Here is a 22,986-nt window from a genome sequence, read left to right as displayed (position 1 = left end):
AAAAACACGATAACTAATCCAAATCATTGTCCCCCAAATGTGGCAGCAACGCCAGCCGATACATGGCCCATCATGCACACCTACACATATCCATATACACATGCCGGGTCCACCACTATCCCACCCCAATGCATGTTGCACCCATACACGAATACACACCCGACACACATATTATGGGCATGTGTCACCCAGGACGACACTCCCAACACACATCAAGGCCCAACAGCAGCCAACATGTGAACACGACTACTCTTTCACATTGCACCCTCCAACATTGCATGTACACAGTCCCCTACAAAGCCAGGAATGCAACTGATCAGATGGCGCCACATACCCAAAGACCAATGCACGCAAAATGCAAGCGCCAAAATCACTGATGCCCTTCCACTCTCTGTCCCCCACAGGTACGGATGCAGACAGTGATGAAGAACATGGGAGTGCACAATGCACAACAGCAGCCAAAAGGCCTAAGAGGCAAGCTGATGGCACAGGACCATCAACCTCAAGTGGACCAAGGATGGGCCAAGCGGGAAGCCATCAGTCAACAACCAGTGCCAATACAGCCACACAGATAACCACACAGGACGAGCAGACACCTGCCCCTGCACCCCTGGTCAAAATATCCATACTGGCTGAGGACACAGCAGGCATGGAGGAAGGCACACAGTCTGCTGTTGCCAGCACAATTGGAGAGATGGCTGCATCGGCAGATCATAGTGTTGATGAGGGAGCTGAGCCGGACAATGAGGGTGATGCAGGACTTGTCCACTCAGAGCCTGTAGTGCACACACCAAGCCCGCAGGCCACCCCACAGGACACACCTTGGCAGGACTCATCCGACCAGGGCAGCCATGGAGAGTGGTCTCTGGCCATGCACAGCCCCATGATTCATGATGTGCCACCACATCACCCACCAACCACAACCCACACTGCCATACGGGACCTTGAGGGACGTCTCTCCAGGATGGAGGCCCGGTAGGAGGTGATGCAAGGCTATGTGCAGCAGTACATTTCTGAAGGGGAGACAACACGCCGTATCATCCAGGACAGCACTGCGGCCGTAATCCAGGCCATTAACTCAAGTGCACAGCAAGTGCGTGATGGCTTCAATGCCTTGGGTCAGATCCTCACCAGGATTGCTGACAGCATGGACCAATGGCAAACCCTACCCCTGGGATCACAACCATCTGGGTCATCCGCATTATCCATGCCAGCAAGCTCGAGGCAGACCAGCCCCGTTTGCATGTCCCTGCAGAGTTCCTGCCGCTCAGAGATCCAACCCCCACCTCCGAAGGGGGCTCAACAGTAGCAGAGCCACCCTACAGAATCTCTTTGGGTATACATCCAGACACATGTCATGCCATAGTTGACTTTGGGTGTTAGGGGGTGGGTGGAGGGTGGTGGGTGTAGTGTGTAGTACTGGGGTGTTTGGGGGCATGAGAGTAGGGTGGGGGAAGTGGAGGGGTGGTTGGTGTAGTGTGTAGTACTGGGGTGTTTGGGGGCATGGGACTAGGGTGGGGGGAGCTGGAGGGGTGGTGGGGGTGTGAATTGTTGAATCATGTTGTACTAAATTCCTCACGAATACACCAGTTGTGTAGCAAACATCAACATGACTGGACATTGCTGATTTTTTGTATGTCAATTTATTGCTTCATGGTGATTCCTGCACATGTGCCCACACACCCAGTGCCCACAGTTCACAACACATGGCACCCTCTGCATCAAAGTACATCAGAATGAATGGTCTATGACCATTTGGCGCACTGCACGACCCTCACGTGTTTCGCGTCCTGGCCTATGTCCTACTTCTATTCCTTCCTCTCCTTCTACTTCACCAGGTGGTGGCAGCTCCACGTCAGGTGGCAGGGGTATGTTCCGTCGGATGCACATGTTATACAGCATTGCACATGCCGTGATGATCTTGCCCACCTTCTCAGGCCCGTATATGAGTGCCCCTCCCGACCTGCTGATGCAGCGAAACCGTGCCTTCAAAATGCCAAACATCTGCTCAATGACCCCACGTATACGTGTATGTGCACGATTGAAGTCCTCCTCATGCCTGTTCTGTGGGTTCCTGACAGGGGTGAGTAGCCACAGCTTCAGTGGATATCCAGCATCACCTACATGGGAGCAGAAGGAGGTATCTGTGAGGATGAAGCTGAGTTGAGAGGTGTCCTCAGCCTGTACATCATTCAAGTTCATATGCAAATCTCGTCATTGGCAGCCACATCCACATGATTGTCAGCCCTGTACAGTGCATGCCAATCCATAGAGGGAGCCTTGTGTGACATAAACGACCTAGGGTCCTAGGCTTTTAAACCACCAGGCCACCCAATTTATTTCTTGGCTAGGGGCATTTTGCATGCAAATGTGAGTGCTGTGTGTCGGCGGATGGCTTAAGAAACTTCAATTCCCCCCATTTCCATCTGCCCCCATGGCCCAGAGGGCATTGCCCTTGCATATGCATGTACCCCCCAATCCATCTGCCCCCATGGCCCAGAGGGCATTCCCCTTGCATATGCATGTACCTTCCCAATCCATCTGCCCCCATGACCGAGAGGGCATTCCCCTTGCATATGCATGTACCCCCCAATCCATCTGCCCCCATGGCCCAGAGGGCATTCCCCTTGCATATGCATGTACCCCCCCAATCCATCTGCCCCCATGGCCCAGAGGGCAGACTCACCCAACAGCCAGCCACTTCGTACAACGTCTCCTTCCATGTAGCGGGGTAGTGAGGAGTTACGCATCACCATGGCATCATGCGTGGATCCTGGGTATCTGGCACAGCAATGTGTTATTATCTGGCTGGCATCACACACCATCTGCACATTGATGGAATGGTATAGCTTCTGATTGCGGTACACCGCATCCACGGCATGTGGGACTACCAACTCTACACGGGTACAGTTGAGGGCACCAATTACATTGGGCATGCCTGCCAGTGCATGGAATGCTATTTTGGTGGCATTTGACTCCAGTGGTGTCCTTGGTAGGGATATGTGGGCACTTGCGTGCTTCAGTAGTGCATCCAGCACTTGGTTTAACACAACAGAGAAGCATGATTGGGACATGCCATGCATTTGGCCCACTGTGTGTTGGTAAGTGCCTGTGGCCAGGAAGTGGAGCACAGATGCCACCTTCAGCAAAGGGGGGATGGCTGTGCAGATGTTGATCAGGCTGACCAAGTCATCCTGTATTAATTCCACTATGTTGGTGATGGTGTCTCTGTCTAGGCGGTACAGGGTGTGGATCTGTGCTGGGGTTAAGTCAAATGGATTATACGTGGGATTGTTGGCTGTGTGCGGGGAGCGACTGCCTGCACTGGTGGGATTTGCTGGGCATGTCTCACCCTCCTTCTCCCCATGCGTCTCCTCTGTATTTCCTGTTGTACTGCCTGCTCAACGAGTAGCAGTGCAGACATGTCCTCCAGGCCCAGTATGGCAAGTACAAGTGGTAGCATTTTGGCTTGGAAGGGGGTGTGGTGTGTGGGTGTGCTCCTTTTGTGCTAACCCTGACTCAATTGCCTCCACCTATGCTGATTGTGTGCACCTGTGGCACTTGGTTACTCAGCACTTTGCAGTTTACGGGTGGTCCGCGATGTCGGTGTTGCCGGCATCATGGTGGCCCTTCATACCGGCATCTCGATGCCGGTATGTACATGTACGTGTGACTCGTGGTGTCCCCTTCTTTGCAGCATGCCGGTATTAAGGCCTCCCCCATCTGCACGCGTGCCCGCATGCCGGAACAGTGGTGCACAGCCACAGCGGGTTCTTGATGATGCTGATAGCAACGGCATCTAGGGTCATGATACACCGGCCTGGTAATGGATGCCGGTATTGCCTTACCAGTGCCGTTCTTACCGGAGCGCCAACCTTGTGATGAGGGCCAATGTCCTTCCAGGTCCATTGCAATTTCACTTCTCCAATCTCACGCAATGTAATGAATGCTGCAGTTCATATATTATTTTTCAACTCATCGTTTACAGTATAAGTCATATGTCAGAGATTAGTTTTGTAATGCCAATTTAGTTTGGATTAGGCATTGTTGTACCACTGTGCGTGTTCAATCAAATTAGCAAATGATAAAAGACATTTGGATTACAGTGTATCAGCTTCTTCAATATCCAATACGCGTGCATCTGGAATGTGTGCATAACAATTATTTGGCCTTCTCCCTGACTTCACAATTCAAAATAGGTTAACACTGCTTTGGCATTCTTCTCTATGTAGAAAAGACTTTGTGCATGTGTTCCTAAACTAATTTGGCTTTTCCCTCCATGCCAGTAGTTCATGGGGCCCCTTTCCCATCTAGTGTATTTTGACATGTGGGAACTCCCCCTTTGTGTTCTTAGTCCCGCCCCCATTTAATATGTGTTTGATATCAACTTTATATAAATTCAATATGAAACTAATATCAAAGATGATATCTATTTTATATTAAATGTATATTTCTTTATATCAAGTGTATTTGTAGTTTGAGATGAAAATAGGATATAAAGTCATATAAACGATATGATAATGATATCATTTTATATACAGTGTCGATGAAAATGTGGCTGGGAGCATGCATGTGTGCTGTTGCCTGTTTGAGGTGAAGTGAATTGTGAAGAGGGAGACTGTGAATGTTAGGGTTTGTTGTGGTGACACGTTGATGTAAAATATATTGCTGATATTTTTTTATATAGATTAAATATAAATCTATTAACAGTAGCTGACATGATTTTTTAACAGGTTTTATATAGTTTTAATATAAATCTATGCACACTAACACGTGATGATTTTATAACAAATTTAATATAGATTTAATATAAAAAGGAGTTTGTGTTTTTTAAGGCACTCCATCATAATTTTAATGCAAAGGAGAGAATTGAGCTATAATTAGTTTTGGGAGGGTTTTGGTAGGTAAATATTAAGGTGGATAAAAGCTGAATAAAAATGTATAAATGTGAAGAAAACAAATATTGTGTTTCTAGGTTGAGTTGGGGAAGACAGGCATGTTTTCGCCATAGTTGGGCATACAAAGACATGAAAAAAACAAGAGGTGATGGCTGGAAGTTTTTCCTATGACATTGCTCTGGGCAACCCTCCAGATCATCGTTCTTCGCCTGCCAAGCCATTACAGAATGGGGAAGACCATATGCAAATCAGGCTTGGTCAGACCCAAAAAGCGGCAGTCCAGCCCAAACTGCTGGGTCACATCCCTTCTGTATGAGACCACATGCATCTCCAAACATGTTTCAGCCTTATTGGGCCTTAACAGTGAGGAATAGCTTGCGTCTCTAGGCCCAGCAGGCACAGGACTCATATCTGGGCATACCTGTCCCACTCGGGGTGACAAAGCAAAAACAAAGAGGTGACGGCTGGAAGGTTTAGAATGAATCTTGACCTCTGGCATTGCTCTGGGAAACTCTCAGGATCATCATGCTTTGCCTGCCAACCCATTACAGAAGGGGGAAGACGATATGCAAATCAGACGTGGTCCCACCTAAGCTATTGTTTTTCTGCCATTTTAAAGTGTAGTTTACTGAGCTGGTGGGAAAGGTAAATACATGGAGTACAGCAACAGAATGGTGTGCATGCTAGCCAGCCAGAAATGTTTGGCCTTTTTAAAAATAAAGTGTGGCGATATAATGCTGGACAATGTTTCTTGGCTGCAAAACACAGTCATGTGCAGTCAGAAACAAAATGACAAATACCTTCTGGAAGTGCATGTTTGCCATTTGAAACACAATGTTCACAAAAACACAGCTTAATGCCCCATATGCAAGCATGAAGCTCGCTGTAATATAGTATGACAAAGAAGAGCTATAGGTCTAACAATAAATACATCTAAGTTGTATAGTGTGAATACAAATAAAGGAAATGTTGGGCTAAAGCTTTATCAGATACTAACATTAAACTTGATATAGTGCAAATAGAGGTTAGTAAAAAAACAGCCAAAGTACACTTTACAGGGCTGAAAACAAAAGTTCTAAGCTATTGTCATTGGCAGTGTAAAGTGCAGTTTTACTGAGCCAATGCCGGAGGGTTTGAATTATGTGAGAGCTATGTGCATGCTAACTAGCAAGACCATTGTGACATTTTTAACACAGTCCATAGGCAATTATAAACAAAATGACAGAGCAATGATTGGTTTCACTGCGCCAGACATAAGTTGAAACCAATTGATCTGGACAATGCTTGATGCAGTTTAATGAAGACAATACCAATTGTGGGATGTATTGACCCACTCTGCTATACTATGCAGCCTTACTCTGCTATCTGTGGTGCGAGAAACAGTAAAATGGTGGCAAAACCCTTGTGTGCGCCAAAACTGCATTTTTTCAACACACAAAATGATGGCTGCACAACCTACCACCCATGGTGCATGTGTGGTGGAACAGAACACACGCTGCTGAAAAACTGCCAGTGGGCTCCACGACAAGTAAACATAGAGTGCAGAGGGAGAAGCAGCACTTTGCAAGTGAAACTCAAAATTTGTCTGTAAATGGCATTTACTTTGCTGCTGAAACTTCAAAATGCCTGTACATAACAATTTCCAACACTCAAAATCGTGCTTGGCGCTAAAATTCATTTAATCTAATGAAGCACTGTGAATTACAAGGCCCTGAAATGTTAAGAGCAAAACACCTTCTCAGCAAAACTGGATTGCCTGTGAATGACAACTCTTGTCAAAAAAATCTTTGTGCAGCCACACTGGACTACCTGTGAGTGACAGCCCCTGTCAAATGGGCTTTCTTGATTAAATGTTAAAGTTGTTTAAACTAAAGGTCTGCTGGATTAGCAAATATAAAAGGACTGTTGCTGAAAGGAACACAGATCTCAGTTGTTTTGATCCCACAGGTTTAAATCAAGAATGAAAATTATATATGTTATTTGATGCAAAAAGTTTGTTTTATGCTGGATTTCAGGTCAAGAAATTAAGAATTAACCTATGCTGGCTGGGCCTGCAAGGGGTTGAAAAACAAGTTTCCAGCCAAGCGTAGGACATTGCTCTCAGCAGATGCTCACTGCCACATGATAATTGTGGGGTATGCCAGACCTGTGTCTGCAACCAGGGACTGAACAATGGCAGATTCTCCAGGCCAGGAAATGGACGTGTGAAGAGGTCATAAACTAGGCTTGCAGAAGGAAATCCCAAAGGTGGGGGCTGCTCCTTGCCTCCAGAGACAGACAAAAGGCTGACCATTTGCTGCTAAAAAATATGTAATGGACATTTTTTTAGAGAGTTATAACTCGCTATCAGAAGTGGTGGAAAATATAAAATGGGAAGATTTGTTAATCTGATTTTTGGCCCTACATTTGAACATTTGGTTGAACTGTGTAGCATATTCTGAACAAAAATGGCAATACATGTGGTTTTATGGGAACTATATTTATGCTAGAATTATTCAACTTTGCACACACATTCGTATGGTAAATGCGCATATTTGTGGAAATATGGAGATATTTTGGAAAATGTTTTCATGGGAAAATGGCCAAAATGCTGCAGAAAGGCAAAACAAGGTCTCACACCTGTGGGATTTTGATGAACAGATACTCCATAAAATATGTAATCCTTGTATGTGATTTTAGTAGAGGTTACAAACGTATAAATATGTATGTAGGACAAAATTTGATTTTTATACTAGTGGCTAGGGGATGTTTCTAAGTATTGTAAAAATCAAACCATAAACCTGACATCATCTGTCTTTGATCCAATCAGTTTGAACAGCCCTTCCTTCCTACATATGAGTCTGGTGCCAAAGGTACCAGGACTGGCTCCAGGAGCCCTTTTGCAGTGGTTTTAAGGCCCTCAAAGTTCTGGTGGGAGCCTGCTTTTAGCACAACATGTGCCCCCTCACAGTGGTCATGACAGCACCCCCCCCCCAGGCCCCTCTCATGGTATCCTTCCTGTCCAGTCCGGGTTTGGTGGGGTTATCCAGGTGAAACCTCTTAATCAGACGTGGTGCTTGAATATGTTCACTTGGTTCCCAAGTTCTGTCTTGAGGCTTGTACTCTTTCCAGTCCACTAAATAGTATAGTTAGATCTGGTACGTTTCGAATCCAGGATGTTTTTAACTTCAAATTAAGGCTCTCCATCAACTAGCACAGGTTTTGGTGGTTTATAGTTGTACAGGTTTTACAAGTGACACATGGAACACCAGATGAATTTGCATGCTTGGTGGTAAGGCTAACTTGACGGGGCACTGGATTTATCACCGATTCGATGGTATAGGGTCCTAGATATCTTGGACGAAAGGTCAGGGTACCTTTTATGGTGTTTTGATGCCAACCATACTTCGTCTCCAACTTGGTAATCGGGAGTTTTCTTTCGATGTTGGTCTGAGAAATTTTTTTTGCCTGTATTTGGCCTCCAGTAAATGTTCATTTGCCCTTTTAAAGGCTTGGGTTATGCTTGTGTGTAGAGTCTTTTCCGCTGGCATTTCCGGGATTATGGGGGAGTCTAGTTCAGAGGTACGTGGATGTCTTCCGTATATTGTACAGAATGGGCTTTGTCCCGTGCTGGTGTGTATGGAGTTATTGTAAGCGTATTCCGCTATCCATAACAAGTCTTTTTTATGGAATGACTTGTGCCATTTCAGAGAACAGGTCTACAACCACCAGAATGGTATTAAAACCTTGACAGGGAGGTAAGTCCGTAATAAAATCAAGAGAAAGAGTATGCCAGGGAGCCGGTGGAATATCCAGTGGTTGTAGGAGGCCAGCTGGTTTCTGTTTTTGTGATTTATTCTGTGCACATATCCCACAGGATAGAACGAATCGAGCAATGTTCTTACGCCAGGTTTGCCACCAATAATTCTGTTTAACCTTGGCTAGAGGCTTAGCAATTCTAGGATGGCCTTCAATCATCGGAATCGTGATAACCAGACATGACCAATTCTTGCAGATATTTACTTGGTAGATATAGTTGTTCCCCGAAGTAGGGTAATCCATCCAGAACTGTGTGATGTTCATTTTGGGAATTCCATTTCTGCAAGATCTCGAGGTTCATTGAGGTTCAAATCTTATCTTGAAGTTCAATCAGAGTCAATGTGGTGGTGACTCCCAGTAGTTTATCACTTGTGAAGATGGCAACAGGGTCCAGGGTACTGTTTGTTTTCTCTTCAACAACTATACGAGACAAGGCATTGACCTTCCCAATCTGTATTGAAGGTTTCGGTGATCTGTGATTACTGTGATGGTATGTCTGGCACCTAATAGATACTGCCGCCAGGCTTTGAAGGCTGATGATATTGGCAACAATTCTTTGTCTGTAATTGCATAGTTAAGTTCTGGTGGTGATAATTTACGTGACTAAAAGGCCACAGGGTGTAATTGGCCTGTCTCTGGATCTCTTTGAGAGAGAACTGCTCTCATAGCTACACTGGAAGCATCAGTTTCCACTACATAGGGGAGATCAGGGCGAGGATGTTGTAAAATTGGTGCAGAGGTGAATCTTTTCTTGAAAGGCCTGTTCCGCCTCTTCAGTCCATTGGAATTTTTTTGCTGTTTTCTCTCGGTAACAATGTGATTGGGTGGACTATCGGTGAGAAATCTGGAATAAATTGGCACTAAAAATGTGCAAAGCCGAGCATGCTTTGGGTTCCTTTAAGTGAAGAAGGTGACAGCCAATTAAGGATGGCCTCTACTTTGTTTAAATCCATCTTGACTCCCTTTGGCGAGAGAACAAAACTGAGGAACTCAACTTCGGTGACATGGAAGGACCATTTCTCGAGTTTAGCATCCAGTTTATGCTGGCGAAGTTTTGCAAGGACTGAGCGAACATGTTCCACATGATCTCTTTCAGAGGGGGAACACACCAGGATGTTGTTAATGTGGCTCAGGACACAGACATCAATTAATTCCCGTAATACATCATTCATGAAGTATTGGAATGCTGCGGGAGCATTGCACAGCCCGAAAGGCATTACCTGAATTCCGTACAGGCCATACTTGGTGCGAAACACGGTTTTACATTCAGTCCCTTTCTTAACACGTACAAGGTTGTATGCTCCTCTGAGGTCTAGTTTAGTGTAGATTCAGGCATCCTTGACTTGGTCCAACAGTTCCGGGATAAGGGGCAAAGGGTAGCATTTTTTTACTGTGATTTGATTAAGTGCGCAGTAATTGATGCAAGTCCTCAAATCTCCTTCCTTCTTGGGTACGAAGAATATGAGAGAGGCTGCCGTTGACTTTGACGGGCGGATAAACCCATTAGCCAGGTATTGATCCAGATAAGACTTCAAGTGGAGATTTTCGGTTTCCGTAAGTGCATAAATTCGACCAAAAGGAACCTGTATGCCAGGTATCAGGTCGATCTGACAGTCATAGGGCCTATGTGGCGGTAATCTGTTAGCCTGTTCCTTCTGAAAAACATCTTGGTAATCCTGATATTCTTTTGGTAAGGTGTCCATTGGTTCCACGATCCCCAATGCTATTCCTTGATAAGATTTCAGGTTTGGCTGTGGTATAGATTTCAGGTAGCAAGCGTGTGTGCATTAGTCGGAAAAGGTCAGTCTCTTTGCACACCAGTGTATGTGGGGATATTGAGTTACTAACCATGGCATCCCTAAGATCAACCGGAACTGAGGAGCTTTGATGAGGTCAAATGTGATTGCTTCTTGATGTCCATCCTGACACAGAAGGGTTAATTCTGTTGTGCATTGGATTACTGTTACCAAAGCAATTTCTGTGCCGTCAACAGTAGTTACCTTTTCAGTTGTTGGTTTTGTGCATAGGGAAGTCCCATTCCTGTTGCCGGATCTCGATCTATGTAATTACCAACTGCTCCGCTGTCTATATATGCCTCTATGGCATGCATCCGTGATGGTCGTTAGTAATTGATCAAGGTTACTGGTAGGGCGAAATGTGAGGTCTGTGACTCATCCTTCTTGCTCGACAAGCGGACCTCTATGCTTGCCAGGCCTGGTTTTCTGATTCCTTTCCATCATCTTCTTTCTCTGTAGTGCCTACCACCTTGCTTGGAGGTTTCACTTGCCATTCTTTGAGGTAGGGACCCGATTTACTGCAGTATATGCTTAACTATCGCTGTTTCCGCTTGTCTCTTTCAATCTTGGTTAAAGGGGGCCGTACTCCTCCAATCTGCATGGGTTCTGTGGTATTTTCTGATGGACGTTGAACATTATCTTTTGAATGTACGTACATGGCACGATTTTCGAGTCCATTTCGGTCTGTTCTTCGATCCTGTAATTTGTGGTCCAACTGAACTACCAGGTTGATAAACTCTGCACAGTCTTTAGGTGAGTCTACCACTTGAGCGAGGACATCCTTCAGGTCTTCTTTTAGGCCCAGATGAAACAATGTGGTTCTTTTATTTTCTGGCCACCCCACTTCTACAACCAGTCTATTAAAGGTGGCAATATAAGTCAGCAAATCTTGATTCCCTTGGCAGAGGGACAGGAGTTCGTTATCAAGAGCTTGTCCATGCAAGTGTCGAGCAAATAACGTTTCCATCTCCTGTTGAAAACCCCTGAAGTTCTGCAGTAATGGGTCTTCCCGGCTCACTAAAGGTACCGACCAGTCTGCATAATACAATAAAGAGTAAGATAACACGTATTGTTTACTTACATCCAACCCCCTTTACACAGGAACTCTATAAGGTTTTCCGGCATCACTAGTCCTGAAAAAATGGACCGTCTGCTATGATTGATTTAAAAAATGTATAACACATTTTTATTCAAATAATTCGAACTGAATTTAAACATAACACAATGTGCTAGGTCAATGTGCTAGGTCTCAACGAAAGCATTGATTGGCATTTGGTCAGCCAAGTATGATTTTTGATAGTGTGAGATGCATATACCATATTGTGTTGGTGCCAGCATATCATTGTTTAAAACACCTTTTTAGTGCTAGTGGTGTCCACTAATCTGTTCTACACCAGTAGGCTTCAGGTCCGTTCCAATATGGCCCTTCCCTTTGATGGACTTTTTTCCAACACTGAGTAGTGTAGTCCTTTTTCTATGTTGCCGGGTCCGTTCCAACATGGCCGTTCCTTTTGATGGACTTTCCTTCCTACACTGAGTAGTGTAGTCCTTTCTTTGTGTTGCCGCACGACCATAGACGTACTGTTAGTGTGCAGCAGTTTTTGGTTTCACTGAATCCAGTGTTGGCTGTGTGCGTTTGGAAGCTGCCATTAGAGTGATTTAATCCCTCTGTGTGTACAGGTGAGTCACTAGCACTGTGGTTCTGTGTGTGATATTTTTCCCACTGCCGGTACATTCCCTTCCTGTACGCGTGGGGTAGTTTGGTTACCTTTTGCCATGGTTTTCCACGTTGTGTAGGATGGACAGCATGGAAGTTTTTTCTACACTTTATATATTGTACGGGCACTTAGTCTTGATCACGAGGGTGAAATAAAAGAACTCCCATCGGTGCATGTTGAAGGGTGATGCCAGACATATGGTGTTCATTGCCATGCATCCATTGTTTTCCAGATTGATACTTTACGGCTTGACCGTGTGGATTTCTCCTTTGCAAACACGTTGATTGCTGTTTTGCTTGTTGCAGTCTTGATCCCTACATCTGTGAAGGTAATTTATTTTATGATATTTGGAGCCTTGTTTTCATGTGTAATTTCATTTTGAAGCCCCTTTCTGGATATAACAGAGCATGTGTCTCTGTGTATTGGTTTTGTCTCATTTAGGTGTGGCGATACTTTAGCGGACTATGACGCTTTTGTGAAGTAGTGGTCTCTCATTTGGCGAGAAACCAGCGAATTTGTCATCTTGTGACGCACTTTGAAGTTTCACCATTTAAAGGTAAATTTGTGGGTGCCCTGTTGGGACCCGTGTGAGTGTGGCATAACCCCTATGCCATGTTCTCTTTCTACATTTTGTAGTACTTCCTTTCCCTCTTTTTGGAACTCATTAGTTTTTCCTTTTCTTTTACTCCTACAGGCTCGGAGGTTCTTTCCTTCCTTTGCCTGTATAGAAGTTTGAATCTACCCTTTCAGCACGGTGTTGAAGAGATTAGTGGATGCTTTTTAAAAAAAAAATTCCCCTGAAGAATGTTCGCCCGAACTGGGCAGTGAAGAACAGAAACATGTTGGGATGGTTGTTGTTTTAGAGACACATTGAGATTTTTTTGGGTTATGTTATGTGATATCTTTTGTGTCATGCAAATAAGTGAACATTGTATTTCATGTTTTAGTAACTGTTTTTTAGTGTTTAGTACACTGTGTTAGGTGAGGGTAGTGTTTTATGTTTAAATTCAGTTCGAATTATTTGAATAAAAATTTGTTATACATTTTTTAAATCAATCATAGCAGACGGTCCATTTTTTCAGGACTAGTGATGCCGGAAAACCTTATAGAGTTCCTGTGTAAAGGGGGTTGGATGTAAGTAAACAATACGTGTTATCTTACTCTTTATTGTATTATACATATTGATATCCCTGTCAGTAGAGTAGGATGTTATTATAGGGACTGTTTTTACCTATTTGAACATACTACATATAGAGGCTCCTGGTGGTCTCGTAGGTTAATATAAAGGTATTGTACGACACTGAGACAATCCAGTACAGTATCCAGAACCACATTATGGCGACGGCCGCAGATAAGTGTTTGGCGTACAGTGAGGATCACATTAAGAAACTGCTAGACTCACTTTCTGTTTTAGCAGGGACAGGTGAAAATGAGATTAATGTTAATAACAACGACCAATGGGACGAATCAGTCCAATTAAGGAAACGCCTTATACGTACTCAATTACATGGAGCTATTATGCTTGAGTACTTGAAGAACCAGGCCCTTCCTCAAGGCCTCATAGTAAGAAATGAGCCACGTCTATTTTTAGACAACAAGGAGTTTAAATTGAAATGGAGTTATATATCTAATAAGTGTGGGAGAGATTGGTTAGTTCTTATTATTGATACTGCGACAGAGGTATCTAAACAAATAGAAATAGACATTACTAAACTTGAAGAAGAAATTAAAAAAGAGCTTGATTTAGACTCTTTCAAAGTAAAACTTGAACAACATTTAAAAGGACTAGTTGATTTAAAAAATGATACCACTTTAGAAAGGGTAAAAAGATTGAAGAAAGATCTTACCAATTTCTCTCACGAGAAATCTTTTCCATTTGTTTCAGAGGGTTACAAATTTGGCAATACATTTCAAACTCCGAGAAATAATAGACGGGTACACTTTCGAGATACTTCCTACAGTTCGAGTGAAGAAAGCATGACAGGAGATAATGATCCTGGATCACAGGCCAGTGTGAGTAGAGGAAGAGGAAAGGGTCCCAGAGGGGGCAATAGACAAAGACAAAGGATGCCTTTTTTAGGACAAGGCGCGAATCGGGGAGACTGGGACAACCAGGTCAGGACAAGGAGTCGTACAAGGAATCAATGGTGATAAATTTGTCTTCTCATGTCCTCTCCTCGGAAGAGGAAAGTACCCTTAATAAGGGTCTGAGTTTTGTCATTACTAAATCACATGATCCTTTTGAATTTAGAACAGAGTTTTTTGCGTTTATGCACAAAGTACGTTTGAACGAATACTTCAGTGAACATGAAGGATATGTCAGCAACAATTTCAGTGGGTTGCGTAATGCATCTACGTTCTGTGCTCCTAGTCATTCCCATACCGCCGAATCCACTGTCTTTGAAAGACAGGTTTTGGCAGAGGTTCTCAAGTTAGAGTCTAGTGAAAAGTCTCGCAACTCTAACTTTAGCAGGCTACAAAAAGCATTGGCACTAAAGTTAGCAAAAGATAATAACTTGATTATCAGACAAGCGGATAAGGGAGGAGCAATTGTGTTGATGAATCGTAGTGATTATGTAAGAGAATGTGAAAGACTACTATCAGATAATGTGAGCTATTTGAGACTTGCTAATGACCCCTCTGCTAAACTTATGAATATTATCAAAGAAAAGGTGACTTCAGCGTTTGACGCTGAAATGATCAGTAAGCAGGAATGTGAATTTCTAATTAGGGATCACGGAAGGGTACCTGTTTTTTACATCTTGCCTAAAGTACATAAGAGACTTGTTGATCCCCCTGGCAGACCCATAGTATCGGGCGTCAATTCAATTTTGGAACCCTTGTCCAAATTTGCAGACTTTTATCTAAGACCATCTGTTTTGAAAATGAAAAGTTATTTGAGAGACACCACTGATGCTATTAACAAAATAGAAAGCATAGAGTTTATTCCGGGCCATTCTCTATTGATAGGCTTGGATATTCAATCTTTGTACACTGTGATACCCCAAAGAGCCACACTAGAGGTGGTTGAAGAAGTGTTGATGAATAGAGAGGATGGTCATCCTGTGAGCAATGCATTTATTTTGTGGTGTACGGAGTTTGCCTTGACCCAAAACTTTTTTCAATTTCAAGGTACTTTTTTTCAACAGATTGAGGGTACTGCTATGGGTGCTGCCATGGCTCCCAATTTAGCTAATCTCTACGTCGAGTATTTTGAAAAAGCAGTGATATACCCAGCCACCAACCCCTTTATCCATCATTTGAGGAAGTGGCTGAGGTATATAGATGATATACTGATTGTATGGGATGGCTCAAGAGAAGAGGCTGATAGTTTTGTGACATGGCTCAACCAACAAAACCGGTTTTTGAAATTTACTGGGTCTATATGTGATTTGGAGACCCATTTTCTAGACATTACCATTTTTCATCACAATGGTTTTTTGAAAGTGAAGCCCTACAATAAGACCACTGATAAGAACTCTTTATTACACTTCAACAGCCATCATGCCAAACATTTAAAGAATAATTTGCCATTCGGACAATTTTTGAGGCTGAAGCGTAACAGTAGTCTAAAAGATGATTTTGCTCAAAGTGCGGATGTATTGACCAATAAACTGTTGGGCAAGGGCTATCCGTCTAGAGTAATAAGAAATGCTTCAAAAAGAGCCTACAATAACAATCGCGAGGCATTGCTGGAGAAAAGTAACAAGACTACTAAAAAGATTGGTACTGTTTTTGTTAACACTTTTTCCAATTTCTCCTATAAAATCAAAACCATTGTGATGAAAACTTGGAAGAAAGTCTATTGTGGTAAAGAAGTGTTGCCTCCTTTAGTGGCATTCAGAAAAAGTCAGAATCTACGGAATATTCTAATCAGAAATGATGTGACAGAAATGCGAACTCCACAGGTTAGACAAACTAGACTGTGGGGTATGCCTGAAGTGAAAGGACATTTTCCATGTGGGAATTGCAGCATGTGTGGACAAACAAAAGAAACTAGAGTATTGCAAATTCTACCTGATGTAAAGTGGGTCTTCAGTGAAATGACAAATTGTAACACAGCCAATGTTGTATATTTAATCACTTGCCCGTGTGGCCTACATTATGTGGGAAAAACGAATAGGCAATGTAAAGTTCGAATGGTGGAACATCGCAGCTGTCTCAAAAACCAGGTGATTACTGCTCCCCTTGTCAAACACTTTATTGAAAAGAAACATGGTTTTAATGATTTCACATGGCTGATTTTGAAAAAGGTGCATGGACATACCAAAATTGAAACGGATCGAAAATTATTGAATGTGGAGCAAAACATTATTTTTAAATTACATAGCAATGTGCTAGGTCTCAACGAAAGCATTGATTGGCATTTGGTCAGCCAAGTATGATTTTTGATAGTGTGAGATGCATATACCATATTGTGTTGGTGCCAGCATATCATTGTTTAAAACACCTTTTTAGTGCTAGTGGTGTCCACTAATCTGTTCTACACCAGTAGGCTTCAGGTCCGTTCCAATATGGCCCTTCCCTTTGATGGACTTTTTTCCAACACTGAGTAGTGTAGTCCTTTTTCTATGTTGCCGGGTCCGTTCCAACATGGCCGTTCCTTTTGATGGACTTTCCTTCCTACACTGAGTAGTGTAGTCCTTTCTTTGTGTTGCCGCACGACCATAGACGTACTGTTAGTGTGCAGCAGTTTTTGGTTTCACTGAATCCAGTGTTGGCTGTGTGCGTTTGGAAGCTGCCATTAGAGTGATTTAATCCCTCTGTGTGTACAGGTGAGTCACTAGCACTGTGGTTCTGTGTGTGATATTTTTCCCACTGCCGGTACATTCCCTTCCTGTACGCGTGGGGTAGTTTGGTTACCTTTTGCCATGGTTTTCCACGTTGTGTAGGATGGACAGCATGGAAGTTTTTTCTGCACTTTATATATTGTACGGGCACTTAGTCTTGATCACGAGGGTGAAATAAAAGAACTCCCATCGGTGCATGTTGAAGGGTGATGCCAGACATATGGTGTTCATTGCCATGCATCCATTGTTTTCCAGATTGATACTTTACGGCTTGACCGTGTGGATTTCTCCTTTGCAAACACGTTGATTGCTGTTTTGCTTGTTGCAGTCTTGATCCCTACATCTGTGAAGGTAATTTATTTTATGATATTTGGAGCCTTGTTTTCATGTGTAATTTCATTTTGAAGCCCCTTTCTGGATATATCAGAGCATGTGTCTCTGTGTATTGGTTTTGTCTCATTTAGGTGTGGCGATACTTTAGCGGACTATGACGCTTTTTTGAAGTAGTGGTCTCTCATTTGGCGAGAAACCAGCGAATTTGTCATCTTGTGACGCGCTTTGAAGTTTCACCATTTAAAGGTAAATTTGTGGGTGCCCTGTTGGGACCCGTGTGAGTGTGGCATAACCCCTATGCCATGTTCTCTTTCTACATTTTGTAGTACTTCCTTTCCCTCTTTTTGGAACTCATTAGTTTTTCCTTTTCTTTTACTCCTACAGGCTCGGAGGTTCTTTCCTTCCTTTGCCTGTATAGAAGTTTGAATCTACCCTTTCAGCACGGTGTTGAAGAGATTAGTGGAGGCTTTTTTTTAAAAAAAAATTCCCCTGAAGAATGTTCGCCCGAACTGGGCAGTGAAGAACAGAAACATGTTGGGATGGTTGTTGTTTTCGAGACACATTGAGATTTTTTTTTTTTGTGTTATGTTATGTGATATCTTTTGTGTCATGCAAATAAGTGAACATTGTATTTCATGTTTTATTAACTGTTTTTTTAGTGTTTAGTACACTGTGTTAGGTGAGGGTAGTGTTTTATGTTTAAATTCAGTTCGAATTATTTGAATACAAATTTGTTATACATTTTTTAAATCAATCATAGCAGACGGTCCATTTTTCAGGACTAGTGATGCCGGAAAACCTTATAGAGTTCCTGTGTAAAGGGGGTTGGATGTAAGTAAACAATACGTGTTATCTTACTCTTTATTGTATTATACATATTGATATCCCTGTCAGTAGAGTAGGATGTTATTATAGGGACTGTTTTTACCTATTTGAACATACTACCGACCAGTCTGCGGCACTTCCACTCAAATATGATAACATGAAGGCCACCCTCGTCTGGTCGTTTGGGAAAGCCCCAGGTCTACAAAAATAATGGAGGCGGCACTGGTTCATGAGTGTTGCGTACCTTCTGGGGTCTCCATTAAACCGTTCTGGTGGTGCCAGGGGTACTGCTCCCAGCAACGTTATCTGTACTGGATTGACTGATGATGGTGTAGCGACGGATGTGGTGAATCCGGGCAATGGAGCCTGCCCTGCCTGTGTTTGTAGTAGCTGTTTGCTTAGTTCATCAGCACGGTCTTTTGTGACTATTAACTCTCGTTTTAAGGCATTGGTTTCCTGCCGGGCTGCGTGTACCTCGGTGCGTAATTATCCCAAAAGCTGGGCTAACTGATCAGTTTCAGATGTCTGCATGACGCCCAGGTGGATAAGGTTTAAAGGCTTCGTGTTCTGTTACACTCACCTGATGTCCCCCGGGGCGTCTGGAAGGCTCTGAGATCTGGAACCCCTGGATGTGTAGTTGCCCAGTGCTGAATAATGAACCTTAGTTATTTGTAGGGTGAGCTATCCATCCTGCGTTTCTTGTGCAGGGTGCTTGACATTTGTTGATGAGCTGCCCGAGTTGCTTCACTGGTGCAGTATTCCTTCCTTGGGTCCAGGCCTGCTGTGACCACAAATCTGCTTGTAGGCGGCAGGTAGGTTTGTTAATTGTAAGTCTTTGTTCTGTTTATAGTGGGAATGTGTTAATGTCTTTATCTCCTTCGTTTCAGGTGCGAAGGTTTTGATGCTGGCGTGCCGGATGGAGAGGCACGTTTCTGGGTAAGAGAAAGCGTGATGTGCAGCACCTTTATTGTCTTTTAAAGCAAACCTTCTACTTCTCCTCACAGGCCGCTGTTGTGCTGCGAGTGGATGAGAGCGCGATGAAAAATATGCCCCCGGAATCCGTTAAGGTAAGTACAGCGATGTGTGGTTGTTTAATATTGAAAGCGAACCTGAATATGTCTCTGTTCCTTTGCAGATGTTGCTGTGGTGCTCCAGATGGAAGCATGGCATAGCGCAATGGAATTGAGGTAAAACTGATGGAATTCAATGTTTTGGAAGCGTGCATTGTAATATTGTTTTTACCTTTCTCGTTATTGCAGGTTGCAATGTTCGAACAGCAGCTGTTTGCCGGAAGTCCTTAATCTAGTACTCACAGGTGAGTGATATTTCTTCTTCTCTCGGTTTCCACATATTGCAGCCCAGTTGAAATGCTGAGTGCTGGATGGTGTTTTCTCAGGTAAGACAGAATAATCTTGTTCTTGTTCTTGCATGAATACAGGAAGATGCTGAAGACCCGGAGCTGGACACGGTGAGCGTCACGCTGCTGGTTGCAGAATAACATGAAGCGGGTTCTGCAGTCAGGGTGTGGTTTATATAGCCCAGGTAAAGTAGTACCAGGGAAAGTAGTTCTAGGCTTGCCACACCTAAAACACTAGACTGAATGGCTTGGTTCTTAGAACTAGGCTGTGTGGGTGCTTCCATGTTGGATTTAAAGGCCCATGTACATAAATGGGACCTAGTTTGAACATCCCTTCATTCCTACAAATGAGCCTGGTGCCAAAGGCACCAGGACTGGCTCCAGGACCCCTTTTGCAGTGGTTTTAAGGCCCTCAGGGTTCTGGTGGGAGTCTGCTTGTGGCACAACGTGTGACCCCTCACAGTGGCCATGACAAACACAGATCTCAGTTGTTTTGATCCCATAAATTTAAATCAAGAATGTAAATTATATGTTATTTGATGCAACAAGTTTGTTTTATGCTGGATTTCAGGTCATTAACCTAGGTTGGCTGGGCCTGCAAGGAGTTGAAAAACAGGTTTCCACCCAAGCGGAGGGCATTGCTCTCAGCAGATGCTCACTGACAAAATGATAATTGTGGGGTATGCCAGACTTGTGTCTGCTGCCAGGTACTGAGCAATGGCAGATTCTCCAGGCCAGTAAATGGACGTTTGAAGAGGTCATAAACTAGGCTTGCAGAAGGAAATCCCAAAGGTGGGGGCTGCTCCTTGCCTCCAGAGACAGACAAAAGGCTGACCATTTGATGCTAAAGAATATGTAATGAACATTTATTAGAGATTTATAATTCGCTATCAGAAGTGGTGAAAAATATTAAACAGGCAGATTTGTTCATCTAATTTTTGGCCCTACATTTGAAAATTTGGTGGAACTGTGTAACATATTCTGAACAGGAATGGCAATATATGTTGTTTTATGGGAACTGTATTCATGCTAGAATTGTTAAACTTTGCACACACATTCCTATGGTAAACGCGCATATTTGTGAAGGCGAAACAACTTCTCACAGCTGTGGGATTTTGATGAACAGAAACTCCATAAAATATGTAATCCTCGTATGTGATTTTCATAGAGGTTACAAATGTATAAATATGTATGTAGGACAAAATTCGATATTGATACTAGTGGCTAGGAGAGGTTTCTAAGTATTGTAAAAATCAAACCATAAACATGACATCATCTGTCTTTGATCCAATCACCCGGATGCAAGGCGGAGATGAGGCTCTGATCCAATCCCATTTCACAGGGGCAAGTGTAGTTAAGCTGGCCCATACACCCATTTGGTGATGTCAGTTGACAGGATAGTGACATCTGAAAACACATAGGAAACACTCTCTCTTCTGATTCCAGTGAAGAATTTTGATCCAGCATTCAACATCCAGCCTTTAACATCCTTCTAGATCCAGATGCTAACCACCAGGCCAAGCAGTAGCTGAACCATTTTCAGCTAGACCTCAATCCTCAACTAATCCTCACAACTCAGTGAAGCGCTGTGGTGGGTGGAAGCATCCTGAAACTGGCTTGCTACCATAAATGCTTGCCTGCTGAACTCGCCATCCCGCTGATCTTAAATATCCTGAAAGAAGAAGTGCAGATCACGTGAAGTTCTGGCGACCGGCCTAGCTGATGTACTGTCCTTCCCTGCTAGAGCCGATCAATTGACCGGAACTTTGACGGTCCAAAAATCTTAAATCCCATTGGATTGTGAGTATTAACAGGATGCTAGAGAACTATTGTATACCTTGCCTTATTTTGTTCCACCCCAATCTCTGAACTATAACTACTTTCATAACCAGTAATAGTGTCAACCTCTTAGTGCTATCCTGTCCTGTCTATTTGCTAAGGCACCATTTTCATAGTCATTTTAGTTGTGTAACGCTTATCCATGAATAAAACTTCGAGTGTTTGGGCTGGTTCTGCCGGGGAAGGCACTGGGGATCTGTTACTCAAGTCATGAATCAGTCTCAGAGCTTACTTCGTCCCAATATGGTTGTCTAGTCTGAAGGCTCTTGTTTTGAGTCAAAGCATAATCCATATTTTCTGGTTTTAAACTGAAGTCCTTGTCCAAATTCGCGTCTTTATTTTCGAAAAACACCTCTCAATAAAAACTCTATAACGCCCTAATTTTTAAATATAGAAATGAAATTTCAACTCTGACTGATACCTAACATCCTTAGCTATCTCCATATCTCGGACATTTGACCCGTTTTTATTCAATATCACATAGTAAAAGTTTGCTGCAAATTTGCAATTTCAGCCCAAGTACACGTGTCTTTTGCTCATTTCAAAGCGGTTTTTCCATCCCATCCTGATCTGAAGTGTATATTGTGCTTCATATTATAGCCCATCCATGTTAGGACCTGATAAGTGTTGCTTTCTTTAGAATTTGTCTCCATTTTAGTATTTTGACCATTTTGCATTATTTCACAATGGCATTTTCACCTGTCATTTCAAAGTGTAATTTGCCAAAACAAGGTTTTCGCTCTTGTGTGGGAGGGAGGATTGCCTATAACTCTAAGAAATTGTATTTCATTCCCGAAAACCTACTGATTACTCACATTGGTGTAGGATTGCTCATTTTGCAGTGGGAATATTAACCTAAATGCTATCTTTGTGCAAAACAAGACTGTTCTTTTTCCCTGTGTTTTCTATTTTGCCTCCTTATAAGTGAATTAAATTGCTTGACTTATATTTCTGAATTGTATTGTCACCCTCTGGGTGATTGCTGCCCCATATACTTATCTATAGTAAACCTATGTGTGATTTGAATATTAAAATAAATAAATATTTACCTTTGCAAACTAACCGCATTCCTGGTTCAGAGTGACCTGGGGGATATTTTGAGAAGGGTGTGATATGAGTGGTATATCATTCAGAATATTGAACTTATAGACAAAAATAAATAAGGGTTTCATTTGCGCACTACATGCAAGGCAAGACTTGGGTGTGTGCCTGATTGAAATCCCTTACACAATGGCCATGGGCCGGGAAGAATGTTTGCCTGGCATTTAGAAACACATGGCATGCTTGTCAGGTTAAACGCAATGTGTGCTTATTTTAAATGAATACTTACACTCATGTTGCTGGCAGGGTTACACATAACAGCTTAAACAGTGTTTGTATCTATGAATATGCCATCAGCTGTGAAGGGGTAGACATTTGCTGTGTTTCCTGCACTCAGCCAGGCTGCAGGGTGATGTCATGTTGAAACTGTGACTTCGCAAAATGTTTATGGGACCTGGGTGTGTGCACACAATGTGTTATCTATAAGTGACAAAATGATATGTAGAGTCATACTTTTTTGCAAAATATGTCAGGTGGAGGCAGCTGATAACATAATAGTTATGGGTGTGAGTGTAACCTTTGGTATTTAAA

The sequence above is a fragment of the Ambystoma mexicanum genome, chromosome 9, assembly GCF_040938575.1.
Source record: "Ambystoma mexicanum isolate Mex_15411 chromosome 9, UKY_AmexF1_1, whole genome shotgun sequence".
In the NCBI taxonomy this organism is placed as follows: Eukaryota; Metazoa; Chordata; class Amphibia; order Caudata; family Ambystomatidae; genus Ambystoma; species Ambystoma mexicanum.
This window is presented reverse-complemented; position numbering follows the sequence as displayed.